Source organism: Nilaparvata lugens, chromosome 10 (assembly GCF_014356525.2).
Source record: "Nilaparvata lugens isolate BPH chromosome 10, ASM1435652v1, whole genome shotgun sequence".
Lineage (NCBI taxonomy): Eukaryota > Metazoa > Arthropoda > Insecta > Hemiptera > Delphacidae > Nilaparvata > Nilaparvata lugens.
The window spans coordinates 29,848,027-29,869,428 of NC_052513.1; the positions used below are offsets into that span (position 1 = coordinate 29,848,027).

A 21,402-nucleotide genomic window follows, 5' to 3' on the forward strand; every position below is an offset into this window, starting at 1 on the left:
CTGTGATTGAATTCAGAGTTCTCCTCTTTTAAACAATCACAATCACATTTTCTTCTTCAATTCATTTATTTGGAAGTAAAGGGCAGGACTTTTTTGATAAAAAATGCTCGTGTTCGTTACCCAGGAGCAAGTTTCTTGCAGTTAATTGGTGAAATGTTGTTATGTCACAAGTACCCACTTCCCAGCATAGACTAACAGTGGATGAAAAATAGAATTTCTTGTTTTGTTGTTATCTCTCATGTTACATGGACAAGAAAATAATTGGGAAAACAAACCTGATGTAACAAGCACTCTGTTTACAGTGAAGCTGGAATATTGCTTTTTGAAGGTTACCCGTTCATGGAAAATAATTAGTTTCTTATAAAGGATGTCATAGAAAGCTCTGATTTTGATTTCAAATCCTATGTTATGTTTTGGATAAATTCATTGTGTGATCTAACGCAAGTTTGCTAAAAAATGGACTTTCAGCTTTTGCTAAACTATGAGTACCTACGGTACTTATATTTGTTCACCATAAAGTTATGTTGAAGAACCGTATTAATTATTAGTATAGAACTGTAATATTAGTAGAGGCACAATAATAGGCTATTATTACCGAACTGAATATATTATGAATACTGTTCAGTTCATGTAGCTTTTAACCTAGTAAAGATCTTCAAATGATTAAGGTATCAATCAAGTTACTTTTCTGTCATGCTATGAATGAAGATAAACATTATGAGTTTTTTTGTTGGCTCAGTGATTCAGCTGATGGATTATTATTGGATATTTGGGGTGAATTTGAAGATCCTTTGTTTATTGTGGATTGTGAGAAACGTTGTTCTATTTTTCTTCTTCTTCTTCCTCTTTTCAGAATATATAAGTGATTGAATAAATAGTAGGAATTTGAAAGATTCAAAATCTATCACGAATTTGAAAAATAATTGACAATGCGTGCCAGTTGTCAAAATAGAAAGTGGTGAGCTCATTTGAACTTACAATAAGTGAGAGAATTATTAATAACGGTAATACTACTACTATACTCCTTATAATGGCATGTATTACTTTAATTGATCAATTGGCATTAGAAATGAGAGGTTTCTTTCAAGTTATTGAGATGAAATAATAGAGACAACTCTCATTTCAAGAAATTCATGAAGAATACTCCATTCCATGGGGTCAAATACATCGGTAATCTCAACAAACATTGGACAGAGCGTTGTTTCTAGAGTAGCCTAAGTACCGTGATCTAATTGTTGAGCTTTCTTAAAATTTGGTTGGAAGCAACTCATTGTAAGCTGTAAGAAACGTCATTAGTGTTTTGATTAAAATTCATTACATAACTAGTAGCTCTGTGAACAGTAGACCTCACGCAGTATTCTCATCCACAAGTACCAGATGTCAACTGTTTTAAATGTTAACAAACTCAGTTCACGTTTGAATTTGTATTTCATATGATATAATTCATCCAGTTCAGTGATGATCTTTCTATCTGATGAAAATTAATTTTTTAGAATCAAAAATATTATAATTTCTCCAGCATTATTTAGTTCATTTGTTTATTTTTATTCACCTATTAAATTAGTTTTTTCGAATGTGAGAATATTGATACTGATGGGCACGCATAATAATACCATGACTTCAAAACAAAATATTGAAACCAAAGACCTTAAAGCTGCGGTTAGACCAAATTTATTAATAAAATGTTAATAACTCAATCCTTTTAGATTATATTAGATTGAACATAACTTATCATACACATGATGAACATATGTGTTTGTCAACTCCCGTTCAATTTAATCGAATCTAAAAGGATTGAGCTATAACCATTTTGTTAATAACTTTGGTGTAAACCCAGCTTAAAGATGCATACCTCTTTAATGTCTTTGATTGAAACTATAGACCTTATACAAATACAGTAATAGACTGGCTTCTCCACACATCTGTGTAATCACTTGTCAGCTGATTTATGATGAATAATTCTATAGTCTGATTTTTACTCTAATATTGGCGTATGAAGGAGGCTCCTTTTTCCTTTTATATTATTCTTGAAATGCAAAATTTCCAAAAAACCTTGTATATACGTCGACGCGCAATTTAAAAAGGAATACCTGTCAAATTTCATGAAAATCTATTACCGCGTTTCGCCGTAAATGCGCAACATATAAATATATAAACTTATAAATATATAAACATATAAATATTTAAAAATTTAGAGAAATGCCAAACCGTCGACTTGAATCTTAGACCTCACTTCGTTCGGTCAATTATATTTATAATTTTAAATAAGTTACTTGAACTGTCTTTTAGTCTGTGATTATTATTGAATAAACCTTAGAAATTAGATTCTGATCCTGATAGGTCTCTACTGATAGTTTTTGTTCCTCTTTTTCTTCTCTTTGCAGACAAGGAGGAGAATGTTTAGCCTGTTCATTCCCACAATCAGCTTTAAATATTTTATGGTTGGGCAATGCAGTCAGTGGCTTAGCGAAGTTTTGATTCAAATAAAAATCAATGTGTAACTGCTATTTCAAATCATCCATACTTTATTGCTAACTCTGTATTTACATGTATACATTTGTATCATATAGCATCTGGCAGGGAGGAAGCGTGGCTTATCTACAACTGCAGACATGGAGGTCTGGCAGGGAAGAAGCACGTCTGTCCGAAACTGCAGAAGCATGGCTATCTGGCAGGGAGGAAGTGCGTCTGTCCAGAAGACGCAGAGGTTTGAGAAAACGTTGTCCTGAAGAGGATTGAGAAAACGTTGGGAACGCGATGGAGCCAACAAGGTTGAGAATCAAATGCTGCTATATCTGATTGTTCAAGTTTCATTGGAAATCTGAAGAATTCAAATTGTTTGTTTTATTTAGTGAAAGTGAATGTGTGACTTGAGGGAAACCCAACCAAAAGAATGGCCGAATGTAGGAGATAATTTATTTTGCAAGTTATTATCCAGTGCGGTTGAACTCTAATTCATGGTAAATACAATAACATGCGTGATTTCATTATCAGGTGTTTGAAATAGTATTCGTTGAAATCAATGTACCTAGAATTAGGTATAAGTATTCTAGGTACCTTAGTTGGAGCACAGAGGAAAGAAACACACTTTATGCTTATTCCGTGGTTGAAGTAACAAATCTGGCAAAAGTAATCATTAATTGGGCTCAAATAATAATGTTATCTTGAAGCTGCGTTTAGAACAAAGTTATTAACAAAATTTTAATAACTCAATCCTTATAGATTCTATTAGATTGAACATAACTTATCATACACATGGTGAACATGTGTGTTTGTCAACTTCTGTCCAATCTAATAGATTAACAGAATGTTGATAACTTTTAGATTCTATTCTATTATTAATATACTTACGGATTCTATTAGATTGAACATAACTTTTCATACATATGATGAACATAATTATGTGTTTGTCGTGCTCCGTTCAATCTAATAGAATCTATAAGGATTAAGTTATTAACATTTTGTAATAACCTTGGTGTAGACGCAGCTTAACGAGAATAAACAAAAGCTTATGAAGTGAATTAGGAAGTCTTATTTTGAAATATAAGATCCTACATAACCATCCTCGGTAAATTGAGAATCTAAAATTTCGGAAATATTCATGTTAATCAGTCCAGTAGTTCAGAAGTGATGATGCGTCATTCGTGAATCCCGTACCACAGAATACAGCAAATAATACTGCTGTGTTCTGTGCCCGTACTAATAAGCCAGTTCCTTCTTTTATTAAAATATAGATTATCGCCATTCCGTAAGTTGTCGGAAAAGCCTCTCTATCTTTAGTGCCATGGTGCAATGTGGTTAGCAAAAATGTTCTTCCCAAATATGTACTTTTCAGGTATGAAAAATTACCTCACATGATCTGTGAGTGATAATTTTGGTCAGTCATAATATAAATTCAACACCAGGTGCTGGAGAATCCAGGGATAATGTCCCTTCAGAATCGGAAGGAGAAGGATAAAATACATTTTCTCTGGGAGGAAAAAAGATGAAGCACTGTATGTGACTTTGTGGACAGAACGCCATTAATATGGCACATGAGTCGATGATCTGGCAAAAAGTTCAATTTATCACTTTTCCCTCCTGACAAAATACAAAAGAGGGAAAAGAGAGAATCCAGAAAAGGAGAGCTTTCGGCAACAGCTCTTCAGGAAGGAAAATTGGAACAGGGAAAATTTGACATTCTTTTTTTTCTACGGTAGAAGAGTAACAAGATTGATGCGTCTGAAATGTATTATAATCTCGATTTTAACGCCCTGAAGTGGTAGGTAACCTATATGGGATGCTTTTTCTTGGCTTTATATAGTAATATGTGCTGTTATACATAATCTTGGGCAGTGGATTCCAAGGAGGGAAACACGGGATATAGGGAACTATACAGAGTGAGTCATATGTATGGGAACCCTTCAATAAGTTGGAGACTGTAGTAGATATATAATACTGTAACTTCCAAGATATGTTATTGATCAAATACTCTACCTTTTGACGTACAACTGAATTTCAACCCCTCATAAGAGGGTGACTTAGGGGTTGTAACTCGAATATTTAAATGTAAACACCCATTGTGTGGTACATCTATTTAAAAGCCTTTTTTAGAACAAGAAAGACAACATCAATTAGAATGTTAAATGATACTTGTATCCAAGATGGCGGCTGATTGAAGTTTTAGTTTTTAGGGAAATGAGGGGTTGTAACTCAAATATTATAAAATTTATAATTTTATAGTAATGTTAACACCCATTGAGTGGTACATCACTCTCAAGGCCTTTCAGAAACAAGAAAGATGACATCAATAAAAATGCTCTATGATACTTGTTTCCAAAATGGCGGCTGATTGACGTTTTAGTTTATAAGTAAATAATTGATTAAGTTCAATCAGCCCCCATTTTGGATGAAAGTATCATAGAACATTTTCATTGATGTCATTTTTCTCGTTTTGAAAAGGCCTTTAAAAAGATGTATCACACAATGGGTGTTTACATTCAAAACATTTGAATTACATCCCCTCATTTCTTTAAAAACTAAAACTTCAATCGGCCGCCATCTTGGATACAAGTATCATTAAACATTCTAATTGATGTTGTCTTTCTTGTTCTAAAAAAGGCCTTTAAATTATTGTACCACACAATGGGTGTTTACATTTAAATATTCGAGTTACAACCCCTAAGTCACCCACTTATGAGGGGTTGAAATTCAGTTGTACGTCAAAAGGTGGAGCATTTGACCAATAACTTATCCTGGAAGTTACAGTATTATATCTACAACAGTCTCCAACTTATTCAAGGGTTCCCATACATATGTGTATAGGACTTCATGAATTTACTTGTGGTTGTGATCATTTGATGCAATAATGGCATTAGAATGAGTGCCGGTTGTATATAAAAAGTAGACTAAGGTTTATTGGCTCACACACGGCATTTGTGAATTCTACCTATTCGCTCTAGGGTTCGAACAGAACGGACAGGTCTATGTTTTACTTTCAGTTTAGGTCACGCTCGCGATCGACCTTCTATATATCTATTTATTTATTAATTTCTGGATACAATTACAGATAAACAGATTATTTGAATATAATTGGGATAGAACAAAATGCTTGGACCAAAACTATTCTACTCATAATTATTATGCTACATCTATATATATTAAGCATAATGACTTCAAAAGTTTTTATCATTGCCAGCTATCAAGTGGCATTGATCGAATCCGAAATCTACACCGCGATCCACTCGTTTTGTTCGCACCTCAAGATCAGTCCCAAATTTATTAGAAAGAGGTAGATTGATAGTTTTCAAGTTAGATTTGGAAACTATGGATTCTCTCCCAAGAAGATTGTATTGAACTACTCTGAACAGCTCGAAGAATATTTGAAACTTTCCACTTTTATTCCTCAGTCCATACAAATTGAGGTGCCCGAGAGTCCGACAATGGAAAAGAGGTATTCGATCATTTTCTTTAGTGGTTTCATTCTATTCTACAATGTTGTCAAAAAAGCTCTGTCGTCGAGGTGTTGGTCAATGGTCATCATGAGTCTTCAGACCAATATTACAACATACTAGATCATAAAATTATAGCCATTTAAAATTATTTCCCAATCAATATCCACACATTGAGCCACACTGTAGTGGGTAACTTATAAAATGAAAGACCAGAAGGAAAGACAAATCAACAAAAAAGTGTCAATATGACAATGCCTATAACAGTATTCTTCGTGAAAATAGAATAATCTTGATCTATTTTCTACTTACAACAGTTTGCTGCTATGAATATTATTCAGATTTAAATTTATTAGTCATAACATTACAAAACAAATTACTAAATTCAATGGAAATGTAGGTACACAAAATATAAATACAATAACTATCAATCAAAGGCCCGGTTGCACAACAGCCGGTTAAATTTTAACCATGATTAATTTCACGAGAGCCAATCAGAGAAGGCGTTTTTGAAAAGACGGCTTCTCTGATTGGTTTCAAGTTGGTTGATTGGTTTCTGATTGGTTTGATTGGTTACACTCTATGTACAACCGGCACATAGAGTTTCAAGTATTTCCCATGTAGAGTTTGCATGCTGCATTGATTGGAAAACTGATCATAGCTTCTACATAATAATAAATACTCGTGCAATATGAATACTATAACAACTAATATATGAATAACTCTAAATAGAAATTGATCCATTATTATGTCTCCAATTTCCCAAAATTTGTCAATTCATCCAGCTGATGTTATGAAAACCGTTGATGATGAATGATCTGTGGACAAATTTATTAACTCCTATATTATTTACTAGCCGTCAGGCTCGCCATATCTGTCTAACCAGAGGGCTCTGCCCCCTGGACCCCCGACTGCATCGTCCAAAAATGAGATCAGTGGGCTCGCTTCGCTCACCTGCATTTTTCATTTGAGCATGCTTCATTCTATCAGAAAGTCAAAGTATTGAGAAAACGCAGAAAAGCTGAGAATAACGCTAATTTTGGGCGTATCTTTGGCGTTATTTCAAACTCCTTCTAACACAACATTATTACACTCTAGCTTAGCTTCTGTACTAAATTTGAACAATTACTGTTCATTTGTTCTCGATAAATCTCAGAAAAAGCAAAAAACCGCTAATTTTGGGCGTATCTTTGGCGCTATTTCAAATTCCTTCTAACACAACATTGTTACACCCTAGCTTAGCTTCTGTACTAGATTTGAACAATTTCTGTTCATTTTTTCTCGATAAATCTCAGAAAAAGCAAAAAACCGCTAATTTTAGGCGTATCTTTGACGTTATTGCAAATTCCTTCTAACACAACATTATTACACCCTAGCTTAGCTTCTGTACTAAATTTGAACAATTTCTGTTCATTTTTTCTCGATAAATCTGAGAAAAGGAAAAAAAAAACGTTGGAAAAACGCTAATTTTGGGCGTATCTTTGACGTTATTGCAAATCCCTTCTAACACAACATTATTACACCCTACTGAGCTTCTGTACTAAATTTGAAAAATTTCTGTTCATTTGTTCTAGATAAATCTGAGAAAAAGCAAAAAAACGCTAATTTTGGGCGTATCTTTGATTTTATTGCGAATTCCTTCTAACACAACATCATTACACCCTAGCTCAGCTTTTGTATTAAATTTGAACATTTTCTGTTCATTTGTTCTCGATAAAGCTAAGAAAACGCTGGAAAATGTAGATTTTGGGCGTATCTTTGGAAATTTTTCCAAATCCGTTCTTAGTGCGCCTCTAAAGGGTCAACTGAACCAAATTCGAACGTTTTTGGTCCGGTAGATTTTTAGTTCTGCGAGTGAGTGAGTGAGGGAGTGAGTCAGTGAGTGCCATTTCGCATTTATATATAATATAGATAGCTCAGAATTGAATCATAGATGAACCATAGAGGAAATATGACATAATTTATCATCGCTATCTTATGCTATCTTTTCTCTATGATCAACGTAGATGATTCAATAATTCTAATTAAATAGCTTTGCTCTATTTTCCAAACTATCTATTCATTTTGAACCAAACTCCCCCCCCCCACCGTTAAAGAGACCCCACAGCCACCTGTTGCCAAGTGTCTTCCTTTCTACGCATGCGCACAAACACGTAATATTTGCAACGACGCGGACGCCCTTAGTTGGTTGTTGAAGCGTCGCGACGCTACATGCCTTCAAGCGTCTCTCCGACTTTCCCGAATATGATCACGCGTTTCTGGTGGATCTTTCACTGTACTTAATGTCTAAAATCGGTTGTAAAGTTGTACAACTTGTTTAATGTTTGGTTGTAAATGTCTAGTGAAATTCTTTACATCGACTTAAGTGTTAATTTTGCTAAGATGAACATTTGGAGAAAAAGTTCAACAAGGAACTAACAGTATATTCGGTCCAAACTCTATTAAAGATTGTATAGGGCAAGTAGTAATTGTTTAGGGAGATTCAGTGCATCATTTCACGTGTTTATCGTGGTTAATTTGCTAAAGTAAACATTGTTTACGGAAATTTATCACGGTGAAATCGAAGTTTTGATTATACTTTACAAAAACAAAATTTTCCACGAGAAGTGATTGTACCTTCACTAAACTTTATACTAGAAATTTGACAGGTTTCGACCCGTTTAAACTTTGTACTATCGGATTACTTTCTCGTGTGAGTTTTGTCAGTTTAAACATTTTTGGCAGGAATTTATATTTGTCATAGTGAAAGGGAAATCTTGAGTTTTGAGCTACACAATTTCATGATATTGTGGAAATATATGAAAGGACAATCTGTCAAGTAAGCTGTGTTTTGTGATCATTTTTCCAGAATGAACATTTAGTACGAAACTTATAGGAGTGAAATTGATAGTTTATCCCTTGACAATATTATAATGAAGTGAAAATGTTTGTGCTCTCTCCGTAGTGGAGGAAATATATCAAAATAGCCTAATTTAAAGAATCGTGGAAAATAATATATTTTATTACTTTTATCGAGTATATTATATTCTTCAATTTAGAATTGATATCATTGATCGTTTGGCATAAATCAATTGGAGAGTGAAAAGGCTATTACAAAATCTTTCTGGTGTGAAATCAAAAAGCTCTAGTGAGATCATTACTTGAATAGCAGTTTTTTAATAAAGTCAATTCAATAAAGTTGATTTAAAATAGTGTTGTTAAGTGAATGGGGCTTAAAAATTGATGTTCGAACAGAAATACTGAATCTGATTCAACAGTGCATCATCAATAAATTCGCTGACCAATCCACCTTGTTGTCTATCTCATTGAAGAGATTTTGGAGCAATTCTGAAAATTATCGAAGAGCATAATTTGAATAAATTTCCCCAATCATCGAATTTTGTGGCAGTAGAAATTCATCACTCATCAAGGTGAATATATCTCTTCAAATTTTTATTTCATTACAATTATTTTTCCTGTTTAATTTAGGATTGTTGATACTTCATTGATTATACATTGTGTTATTGCTGTTCAATTCCTTCAATGATCACTGAGTCGCGAGATATTGGTGCCGATTCTCGTGATATTATTGACAAAGATAAATTTTTTCTGAATCTCACATCAAATCTCAACTCAAACTGTCAGCCTTCAATGATAGTTTAGAAGGGGTCTTTGAGCAAAAAAAGCTCATAATTTTAGCAAGGGGTCTTTGAGCAAAAAAAGCTCATAATTTTAGCAAGGGATTCTCGTGATATTATTGACAAAGATGAATTGTTTCTGAATCTCACATCAAATCTCAACTCAAACTGTCAGCCTTTAATGATAGTTGAGAAGGGGTCTTTGAGCAAAAAAAGCTCATAATTTTAGCAATCTCTTTCTAGATTTAAATTGTCCTAGTAAGTTTCAATTAATAACAATTTCATATCACTGAGAATCTGGGCTTTTTACTTTCAATTATGATTCATACTGATGGAATGAGATTTACAGATTGGAAACTAGTGAGATTAAGATTGTTACAATTACATCATTCTTGATCGTATACTACATACAACTAGCAATATGATTACATGTTGACCAGAGGTCAAAAATAAAATGTTCGATTCTATTTTATTATTCCACATGTATGTAACATATAGAATCTTTTCAATCCATGCCAAATCAATCAACAACCATTAAATGATCATACAAACCAATGTTCATAAGTATATTTTCTATGATATGAGTTCTTATGAAGGCTACGGTACAGTAACTTGATGATTTTAAAATTATTACTGTAATTCGATTTATCTGGAATTAATTTATGATGATGTCCAATTCCTCTTATTGTTGATCCATACTTTGTTTCCTCATGACAGACAATCTCAATAATGAGATTCACTAGGTCTATTGTAAATTTCTGATTATTTTGAATTTAACTCTTGTGTATATTAAATCTACGTATTCTACCAACACTCTCTCAATCAATTATATTCATCTATAGAATTTTAAAATGGAGTAACTAGAACCCTTGTTTCTGGAAGTCAAATATGACATTGTAATGACCTCATTACATGATCTCAGAGAAAACAATAGAGGATACTGTGATTTATTGAAAAACTATCATCATATACTACATTAGGTATCCCTAGAAATAAAGTGAACGAGAACCCAATTTTTCAATTAATATCAAGCAGTTATATCTTTGATAGCTAATTGATGAACGTTCTCATCCCATTCTGTGATCATGCGTCGTATGATTCCATGTTGCAGAATGTCTAGACGCCACGGTTGTTAATTTTGATAGATGAGCACCTCACCAACTAAAATCTGACATTATCAAACTCCAACCGAAGCTTTATACCGTCGGTAATGTTTGATTTATGACTAATCGGCTGATCCCAGTTGTCTAACAAACTTGCTATTGAGTTATAAAACTTACTAAAGTTACAAAAGTTACTATTTGTTGAAGCAGCGTGGAACGGCTTAGCATAGTCTGGCAAAGTCCCGCGAAGTCAATACACAACTTGCTTCACATGAGAGGATTTCACGTAAAGTACAACTTGACAAGTCAGTCGTATGGCCTCCGGTAGTTAGTTACTTAGTTGCAACTTGCAACAGACAAGAGTCAACAAAGTAGAAAATTGAATTAGACCTTATTTCTTGAATATCTTAACATGACTTGAAATTTGTTAGTCTCTTGTAGTACTTATTGATATTCATTTGTGATTAAGTGGTGGGGCGTTACTGATCAAGCTTCGCTGTGTCAACAATAAAAAATCATTTCATTCTTCTATTTCTATAGTGTAGAATATTGTATAATGTAAGGTCTTCTCTTATTACGGTCTTCTTTTATATATGTTATAAATTAGAGACACAGGTTGACAATATGAAAGGAGATAAGGCGGAATGAATCGATTTATTATTCAGTTAGGGGTAAAGCTGAATAGCATTTTTCAATAGTATGAAGGTCTGGATGTAGGATTTATTTGTGTGTAAGAGAGAGAGAGAGAGAGAGAGAGAGAGAGAGAGAGAGAGAGAGAGAGAGAGAGAGAGAGAGAGAGGAGAGAGAGAGAGAGAGAGAGAGAGAGTAGAAAAATGAGAGCATAGAGCAAATAATACTTAATAAATCACCTATGAATACATTAATAGACAATATTTATTCTCTGATGAGAGTTGGTTTGATTGTGTGAAAGAGGGAAGAGAAAGAGAGGATATGGTGGAAATGACACCTTCTTATTTATGTCGTCTGCAACATATAATTCTCGCTTATGTGCGTATGGACTCCATTTTATAATGATTTACTATAAAGTTTAGTTGTTGATGATTTGAGGATTAGAAAATGAGATCGTGACTCACTGAGAATGATTGAGATAGACTGAGAAAGAGTGCGGTTGGAAGAGTGCGGGAGAGTCTATAGTGTTCGGTGAGAAAGAGATTGCTGGGGGGGGGGGGGAATATTTACCTTACCAAATAAATAATCATCTAATTCTTCCATGGACAAGCCATACAAATACAAATATCCACTCTATTATTATGAGGGGATAGAATTGAGTTTATCAGATGCTAACCAATGAAAGAGCAGCGATTTCGTTGTCATGGTGACACCCGATACGAGTTGAGTGACAGAAAATTCAGCCTATTGTGAGCTAACCCAATTGAAAAGCAGAGATTATCTTGTCGTAATGGCAATATCCAATAGGAGTTGAGTGATAGAAAGTTTGACCCATCACGAGCGAACCAATAGGAAAGCAGCGATTTTGAACAGCCAGTAACAAGGAGAATAATGTAAGAGGCATTCTATTCAGATATGGACTACAGTATTATTATTACAAGTATTATATTGAATAATATTTTTGTGATCTTCGTAACTGAAGCAGTGTTTCTTTTGCCAGTTTCTTCTCACATGACCGTATGCCAGTGATAAAGACACAAATCCTGAACTCTATGATATAATAGCTTATATAAGCTATATTATATTATAGCTCTATAAGCTTATATTCATAAGCTTACGTAAATATTTCAAGAAAATGAGGAGGGAAAATCAGTTACAGAACTCATTCATTAAACACGTATTCTTGAATTCTTGAAAAAGTATTTACTAACTTATGTAAATATTGCAATAGAATTAAAAGGATGTAACAGTTGTGGTAAGAGGGGGGAGTGTGGAGTTCTTTTCAAGAGCACAAATGAAATGAGCTCGAGCTCTCTCCAAAGCTTACAAAGACTCGGAATCCAATTAAATCTCTGTTAGGACAATTGTATTTTTATCTTTCTGTACTCTGTTGTTTACATTAAGCTTACTACGATTCAAATTTATTGTTATCTTTCACGTTTGCAAGTTCAAATTACCTTCGAACTTTATCTCGACCATAATTGAAAAAATCTTGAAAAATACAATATTTCTCTGATTCAATTTTCAAATCTTCAAGGCAAACTTACTACAGTACGTAATCCCGTAAAATATAATTTTATATCTTTAATCTTCTCCTAGACTGAAGAATCCGAAGCATAAATTCCGTTTCAATAAAGGTGATTCAGTGTATATCTCAATTGAATCTAAGGGTTTAAAATTATTATCATAACCATTTATTTGAAAAAAATATGACAAACTAGTTTCGGTTGCTGCCCCATTATCAATCCATAGTAAACTAGAAAGTTAATCATTGGATATCAGCAGAATATGAAGTGTTGATGGAAAGTGGTGTTTTTAATGTACTTTGGTTGTAGTTTGAATGCTCTTCCTACTGTGGGCGTGTCTTGACTTGACCAATAATGGACTAGCATTGATAAGTCAACCATCAGCGAACCAACTACCAATAATATGGCTCTATTCTCACGGAACATTCTGTTGCCCGATGTATAACCTTTCAGTTCAATAGAAATATTGATCGTGGTGGAGCAGGCTTAAACAGTTCCTCAATTTCTTGGTGATAAGTGGCTGTGAGAATTTGTTTTTGTTTTTTATTTAAAGTTCAAATGCTAGTATCTTCAACCAGAAAATTCCAATTCCAATTATATTTTTCCTCAGTACCTCAATTTCTTGGTGATAAGTGGCTGTGAGAATTTGTTTTTTATCTAAAGTTCAAATTCAAGTATTTTCAAACAGAAAATTCCAATTCCAATTATATTTTACTGTCAGCATATTTGTGCTAATCCAAAAGAATACGGTCTCATTCTTAAAACATATTGAAATCTGAAAGCTTTAACTCTATAATGATAAATTGACTACAAATATATGATTTATGTATCAATCGGTTACTTGATTCTTAGAATAAATTCATTTCATAAATGAATATTATTGTATTGGAAATTCATGCATGCTCATAAGTATGAAGATTACAAGACATTTCTTATTATTTGTAAGTTGTCAGTATTGACTCATGTCTCGTAGGTTATCCCATATTGTGGACGTATGAGAGTTATAATTCTTACGCCTAAAAGTTATGAAGGAATTATTCTTATACGATATAAATGGAAATTATAGGAAAGTTCCATTGTAATCCCTCTTATATTTTCTTATCGATCATTCCCAACCATGCACCATAAATCTCAGTTACCGACTTGAGATCAAAAAAGGTGATACCTGTTTAAAACTTTCTTCAAATTGAGCCTGCATTGCTTGGCTAGATTGAGGCTGCAATAGACAGGCGTAAAATAAAGCCATTCGACGGAGAACGTGACCAAACAGACGGCTCTAAGCTTTCTCATAAACTTTCATTAGTTGTTCATAACGACTGCTCCCTGTATTATTTTTGCTCCTTTTCGCTCTTTCTCCCAATCATTCCCTATCTCAACTCCTTTTAAACCATTCCATTTCTCTGCGTTTTCTTTCCTATTTTCCTGTCATTATCCATGACATTATCTATAAGAGTGTCTCTCTATTACACGTTTGAACCCTTTCTTTGATAATCTTCTTTTCTTTTTCTATAAAAGTCCAATCCTCCCATGATCTTTAAATATTTTTCCATTATAGCCACCTGGATCGTTCTCCCTGAATTTCCCATCTATTTATCGATCCTCCTTCTGCATATTTCATTTCCTTCTCTCATCATTCCATCTTTTTATTTCCTTCTCTGATATTTCCATCTTTTTCCTATGATTTTCCTCGAATCAATTCTCAATTATTTTTCATCGCTATCTGTCATTTACGCTTTCAATCCTTCCATCTTTTTACATCATTTGTTTTCCCTATAGTTTCTCTTCTCTTCTTCTTTATCGACTGTTTTTTATCCACATCCCAAACTTTCCATCTTCTTCCATCATCCATCTCACTTATCTCCCTCATCTCCCATCTCTCTTTCTCCACCAGTCCTTTCCTACTTCCATCTTTTTATCATTACATATCACTTTATGTATATTTTTACTTCTTTGGTAAATAAATGAATTCACCTCTCTTATTGTACCATAATTTTCTAACGTCTATCGCATCCTCTCTTTTTCTCTTTTACACCACTGTTTTATGAAGTATCCCCCAACATTTCACTTTTCTTGCTTATCCCATATTTACTATTTCCCAACTGTCGTTTCCTCTTTGTTTTCTCTCCATAATTTCCCACCATATAATATCATTCTTCCTTTTCATAGTTAACCACTCCTTCCTTCCCTCTTCCTACTCTTGTATACTTCTATATCTCTCTACTTCTGTCCTTTTTAATCCTTGCCTTCTTCAATCTCTCCATCTCCCATCTTTCCATCTTTTCCTAATATTCGTCCTCAAGAGCGTTCCCTTTATACTCGTGACCTTTGATGAGGGAAGGAAATTCTTATTCACTGCCAGTTGAAATGAGTTTCGCTGAACTTAGATCAGAAAACTTCCTAGACTGGCTTCCCGTTCTTGTGTGGCTTGCTTACTCAACTTTAAAAATGTCATGACGTCATCCAGTTGGCTTCTAATTATTGTTATTAATTAAATTACCTAACAAGGAGTAATAATTTAACTCGAACGAGTCCTTAAAAAATTCAATTTTGTGGTTGATGAAAGGATTCTTTACATTACGTCATCGCATAAATAATACTCCATGATCAAACGTTTCGCTCGTAGCTCTAGTTTACAAGAAAGAAAAAAAATTAGCTTTAACATTTATATTTCAATCTACATAGAATAGCCTACATTTTAATAGTAAGCTAGCGCTAAAATAACCCTAGTATTATGTCAGGGGAATTCTGTATGAACAGTATTTCTCATCTTGATATAAAAACCATTTAGACTGTTCACATAGATTGGAGAATTAGACACTTTTCGATAAATTCTGTACAACGCTGTGCACAACTGATTTCTCACTTCCAAATGATATTTCAATTCAACTTATCCATTATTAAATTGAGGCATAATAATTTGCATGATCCAACTAGAAAAGGTTTTATTCGTCCAAAAACCAGGGCTTTGATGCTGAAGGCATCATCTTCAGTCGAAGGTTGATCTTGACATTTTTCCAATTTATTATTACACTCACACAACATAGGTAAAAACCAGCATCAGTGTTTGAAACGAGATCTGTCATTCTACATAGATGTTCATCAAAATAGTACTGTTATTATTTCCATCCAAATTCCCAATTCCTCCCTTTGTTCATATTGAACCGATGAACCCTTCGTCACCACCAATGTTGATCATAATCATTATTCTGTCCGAATCTCTCATCTGGCCCTTTAGCACTAAATTTCAATGTCATCTCCCAACAGACACCGTTGCATTGATTCTCCTCATTTCCAAATAATAATTATTTACGGGTTAGGTAAGTTCAGTATAGTGAGATCCATTTTAAACTATCAGCCTTCCTTCAATAATGCTTCCCATTCAACAGTTTGAAGTGTATCTTACAATTGATGACGTCATCATTATACTGTCACAACAGGTCTGCTGGCATTGATTTCGCAATTATTCTCCGAAAATTATTTGTGAAATCTGACAACGGCCAGGTTGGGTGACCAGTTGTGACGTCATCGACACGTGACCCTTTGTCCCCGGGACACAAAATGGAGAATGTAGCCGTCTCTTGTTTGACTATGTTTTGATAATCCCCCCTGACCATCTACCAACAAAAGCGTGCTTTCTAGCCCCGGTGGGAATAGCATTGGACAATCACCCACTGTTTCTATTATGCCCGGTTACGTTGCGTTTTGGTTAAACACAAGATAAAGCAGCACAAAGCCCCGTAAGCACCATGTTAAGCTTCATAAACACCATGTAAAGCTTCGCAAAGCTTCATGAGTGGCACACAAAGCTTTGCAGCGTGCAATGCGATGAAGGATAGTACGGTTTGATACGATGTTTTGTTTTGGGAGGAATGATGGGAAGAGTCGGATTGAATAAGTTCAGAAAACAATCAGTTCATGAGTGAGTTCCCAAATTCAGATAATATGTTATTGAGTGGACTTTGAAATGATAATATCATATCCAACTTACTCTCTATATACAGTATTCTATTTACTATCTCATGAACTTATACTAAATTCTATCCTCAGGTACCTTTCTCATGGTTCTAAAAGTGTTCTCTCTAATTATTGAAAACGTTCATCATATACAAATTTGAACGAATAGGTTGGAATTAGATAAAATCAAAATAAATTATTGTATTCCTCACTACTAATTTGCAAGATTATATTCTCATTATGCTATTAATGAAGTTGAATCAATTGGTTCATTTTATCGATATTGTGTTTTTGTCATATCAAAAGTTTTAACAATATTGTGATGATAAAATAGATAACATTTTTAAAACACTTCGCATCCCACATCTTATAAATTGTTAATTCTCTTAGTCTTCTCTCTTCTCAATTTTCGTTTTTCTCTCCATACTCTACTGATATTTTGCCTTTCTCTTCTACTCCTACGCCTACTTCATTTTCTCCTCGTTCTTCTTTTTTTCTGGCTCAATTCTTCATCCTATCTTCTAATCTTCATTGTATCTCATATGTTTTTTATCTGTAATGTAGCTGCCTCTTTCAGCAAAAGATATATTACAATCTGTAAGTTATTTGACTTTTGTCAATACGACATTGTGAACGTAGAAAATATAAAATTGGAATCAGTTGCCGAATACTGAACGAAAAAGCACCTCAAATCTGTATTCTCTTGGAAACTTCGAGATTTACGGTTTCGTCCAGTTTCCGGTTAGTGGAAAAGTGTAACTTAGGGTGTTAATGAATAAGTAGAGTCCGAAGAAGCCTATTTGTGTTGGCCGTGGCCTCACAATAGAAGGAATGACTCAATGTGAGTCGCACAATAGACTCAATGTGAGGCTCTCACAATAGGGTCAATGTGAGCTGAGTATTGTTTGAGTATGTGATTCATGTGACTCGACCATGTGACAGTATTACGAAAGTTGGGAATTCATTATTGTAATCAGTATTAGGTACCTTTCTATTCACAAGTTGGTTTGCCTTAGTGGTTTTGTGATTTCTAGATTTATTGATGAAGTAGATTCATAATGACCTCATTTTGTAATAATTAGGTGAAATTTTTACTCACAGTAGTAAGAATTCCAATTCTTTTTCAAAATTATAATCCTGTGGAGCTCTAGTTTATAAATCATTCTATTCTAGTATTGAATGGGAACTACCATAAAATTTCATGAAATTCAGAACCCAATTAAGTGGTATTTCGAACTATTTATCAACAATGCATGATAATAAAGTCTAATTTCGTAGTAAGTTGGCTATATTTGACATGGATTAAGATAAATGTTTGGAGTTCTGATTCAACCAGTAAATTCAATGGAGTGAATTGAAGAGATATACGATGTGGCGCTTCAATGAGAAATTCAACTGAAAAACAGTACTTGGAGAGTATAGTATTGCATAAAAATCAATGGAGATTGCAAGTATTGAAATTCTGACTAAGCTACCACTGACCAAGAAGCCGCTAAACTGTTAAAATCTTAAAAGTTCAAAGATTTTCAATTTTATGAATTTTTTTTCATCATCAGTGCTGAGTAAAAACGTAAAAAGTTAATTAGTTGAGAAAATGATGAAAAAAGTTCAATCCATTCTCTTCTAAACCCGTGTTCAAACATCAGAACCTCCTCAGCGATATTTTAATTAATTTTTTATTCAAATCGTAAAAACTCTTCAATCAACTCAAACACAAACAGAAACTGATGAGTAAACTTTCCACGTAAAAGCTCGGTACCCAATTATATGAACATTAGAGGAAGTTTATTTATTTACACACCATTATAGCTAGAGTTTTCCAGCCGTTTTCCAAGTTTTCCCAGCAGAGAAAATTCACCGACGATCAGGGTCTATCATGTTATTGGATATGTTATGAAGGAATCCAGTGGGAATATTGGGAATTCCAGTACTGAGCCAGAGAGATTGTTGACCATTTATTAAAGCATTCTGGAAGAAATTTCCTCATCCCTAAATAATGACGTTATTGTCACAGGTCAGTGTTGTTTCCATCGGCAGAAATTCTAGAAATTCTTCATGTGAGCGTAACAGGTTTTTCGGTCTTCATCTCGTATTATTGTTTGGATGTATTTGCGCAAATAGTTGAATGAATAGCAAATTAGTATAAGTATTAGTAGCCTATAGTGTCAATAGTGTTGATGTTTTCCAATATTCAAAATTATGTTTGACTAGTAATCAAGGTAGTGATAGTTGGTAGTGTTAACGATAATTCAGAATTCAAATGTGGTTGACACAAATGTGTTAAATGTGTTAAATTTGTTAATGGTTTAACAAAATCTTATAGCTGGTCAAAACGTTTTTATGGTTTTTGAGTTTTTAAAGTTTCCTCACTTGACTACCCAGTATCTGCTGCCACCTTTTGGAAGAAACCAGAAATGAACTGTCAACCAATAAGGTGATAGTGAGGCGGAGTTTAGTTGAGACTGCCTGTGAATTAATTGGAAGTTACACACCACCCAGTAACTACTGCCACCTACAGCCAGAATTTAGAAAATGTATTCAACAATGTATGTTGACCAATCATGAGAGAGTAGACGGAGCTTGGAAATTTGTCAGAAGGCGTGGCTATATAATCTGTGTATAGGGTATACAGAAATAAAAATGAATAAAAAAATGATAAAAATATTCTATAGCTTCTTACTGACAGAATTGAGTTGGAATACAATAGATAAAAATCAATTCAATAATATGATGTACAATTCTCAATTCTTTGAATAACATAAAAAATATCAAGTGTTTCTTTTCATTCTTCATTCTTTGAATGAAACACGATTATGCAAAACTTTAAAGATATCAGATAGTTTGATGACGGACCAATATTTTCAAATTTTGAAGCACCACCAAGCACAATTCCTTAGAAGGTTCTAACAGGCCATATCTATCATTTGGTTCACAGGACACGAAGTAAACCACTTTCTTAAGTACAAGAACTCTCTTAAGTAGGCGTCTCTTTTCCGAAACACGTTCTAAAATAGGCCGACTCCATAACTCAGGCCTGCATAACACTGACAGAATCATAAATAATATCTGTACAGTTTCAAGTCCATGATAAGAGTGCACTACCCTCTTCCAAGTTAAACAGACAATTTTGCGCTCAATTTCAAAAGTCAAGTTTCAGCGTTTCCTGTATTATTACGGCTGAAGTTACTCCTTCAGTGATATTCATTTGAACTGTCAGCATTCCCCATAAATAATGTTGGTGCTTCCCGTTCAACCAATGCTGACAATGTGAAGAGAGTCTTACCATAATAGGAGAGTGAGTGAATTGCACCGTATTTTATTGCATCAATTTGAATACTCGAGAGACTAAACTTCAGGTTTTCTGTGGAGTTTAACTTTGGGTTTTCGAGAGATGACTGGTAGTCTTAAACTTGATAGAATTTTGGTGGGGAGATATCTGTTGTTATTGAGAATCATCCAAGTAAATTCATTCTAATTCCTTTCGAAATTTCATTTGTTCTATGAAAAGTAGAAATTGATAACATTTTTATTTGTTGGCGGACGTCTGTTGAAATGAGAGAAGTGAGAATTATCATTGTAAAACTCATATTTCTTTGAAATTTCTTCTGTCTATCATTCTCAACACTTCTGATTTCACATCTCTTTGGAATTTCTTCTACTTCATAAGATACAAGTTATCAGTTCGGTTTTCATTACCCACTGGGAATTTAAATTAAGAATATGGAAGTGGATTTAAACTATTGACAATCACAAATCATTATTACAATTTATAATGTGATTGGGAGAAGATAACATGCATAGCCCAAAACAAATAGCCTCTCTTCCAAATTTTGATGAATAAAAGTTGTGACGAAAAAAGAATGACGTTATTATTCCACTTTTCACTTACTGAGTAATAAGTAAATCCATCTAAACATAATTCTTAGAAGAATGGCGTTTTCGTTCATGAATAGTCTTGAGTTTTGTGTGACTATTTCGTCTTTTTAAGATGTTGTGGAATCAACTTTAAATAATAAAAATGAACGTGAGGGGATTGTATATTACGATATTATCTCTCCGTTATGTCAATTGAGTGCTATTCGTAAGTGCGAGTATTCCAACTTTCCGTTATTTGTGTTTATTATATAAAATTATCAACACATTTCAAATAATATCAACATACGAGTATATTGCCATTGAAAAGCTAGAACCTAACCTTACTCCCAAACTCCCTAACATTTCATTTAAACTTCAAAGCCCAATTGAACAGAACCTTTCAGGATCATAATCTGGAAGGTTCTGTTTATTCACTAGACAAATGGAAACTTGCAGTTCTGAGGCACTCCCTATCAATTTTATGCCTTTCCAACAAATTTCACCTACTTCAAATAATTCATTCCCCGAACACTATTTCTATAGACATTCATCCATCACATGAAACACCCACATAAATCCAAGTTTATAGTTCTAATTTGCTAATAAATTGTTCAAACGCGTCAATAAAGTGAAACAAATTCCCTATTCTTCATTGAACAAAGCTCAGGAAAATGTTCAGGTGTAATGTGCTGGAAACATTGCTCTTCCGTTCGGAAATGTTTTTCCGTGACATTCTATATTGTATTTAGTACTTGAGAAACGTTTTTATGAACCACTTTTTCAATCT

At 33.8% G+C, this 21,402-nt stretch overlaps 1 protein-coding gene across 3 annotated transcripts in view; it reads left to right on the plus strand.

The window, feature by feature from the left end:
- Positions 1 to 21,402, plus strand: part of LOC111056323 (ras-related protein Rab-37) — a 104,533-nt gene that overhangs the window by 10,998 nt on the left and 72,133 nt on the right. The window contains exon 1 of one of the 3 annotated variants that reach the window (XM_022343690.2): positions 8,135 to 9,340. The exons of the other annotated variants lie outside the window; for them this stretch is intronic. The gene's annotated coding sequence lies outside the window, so the exon portion shown is untranslated. Of the gene's footprint in view, positions 1 to 8,134; positions 9,341 to 21,402 lie in introns of those variants that run through there. 3 annotated transcript variants of the gene reach the window in all.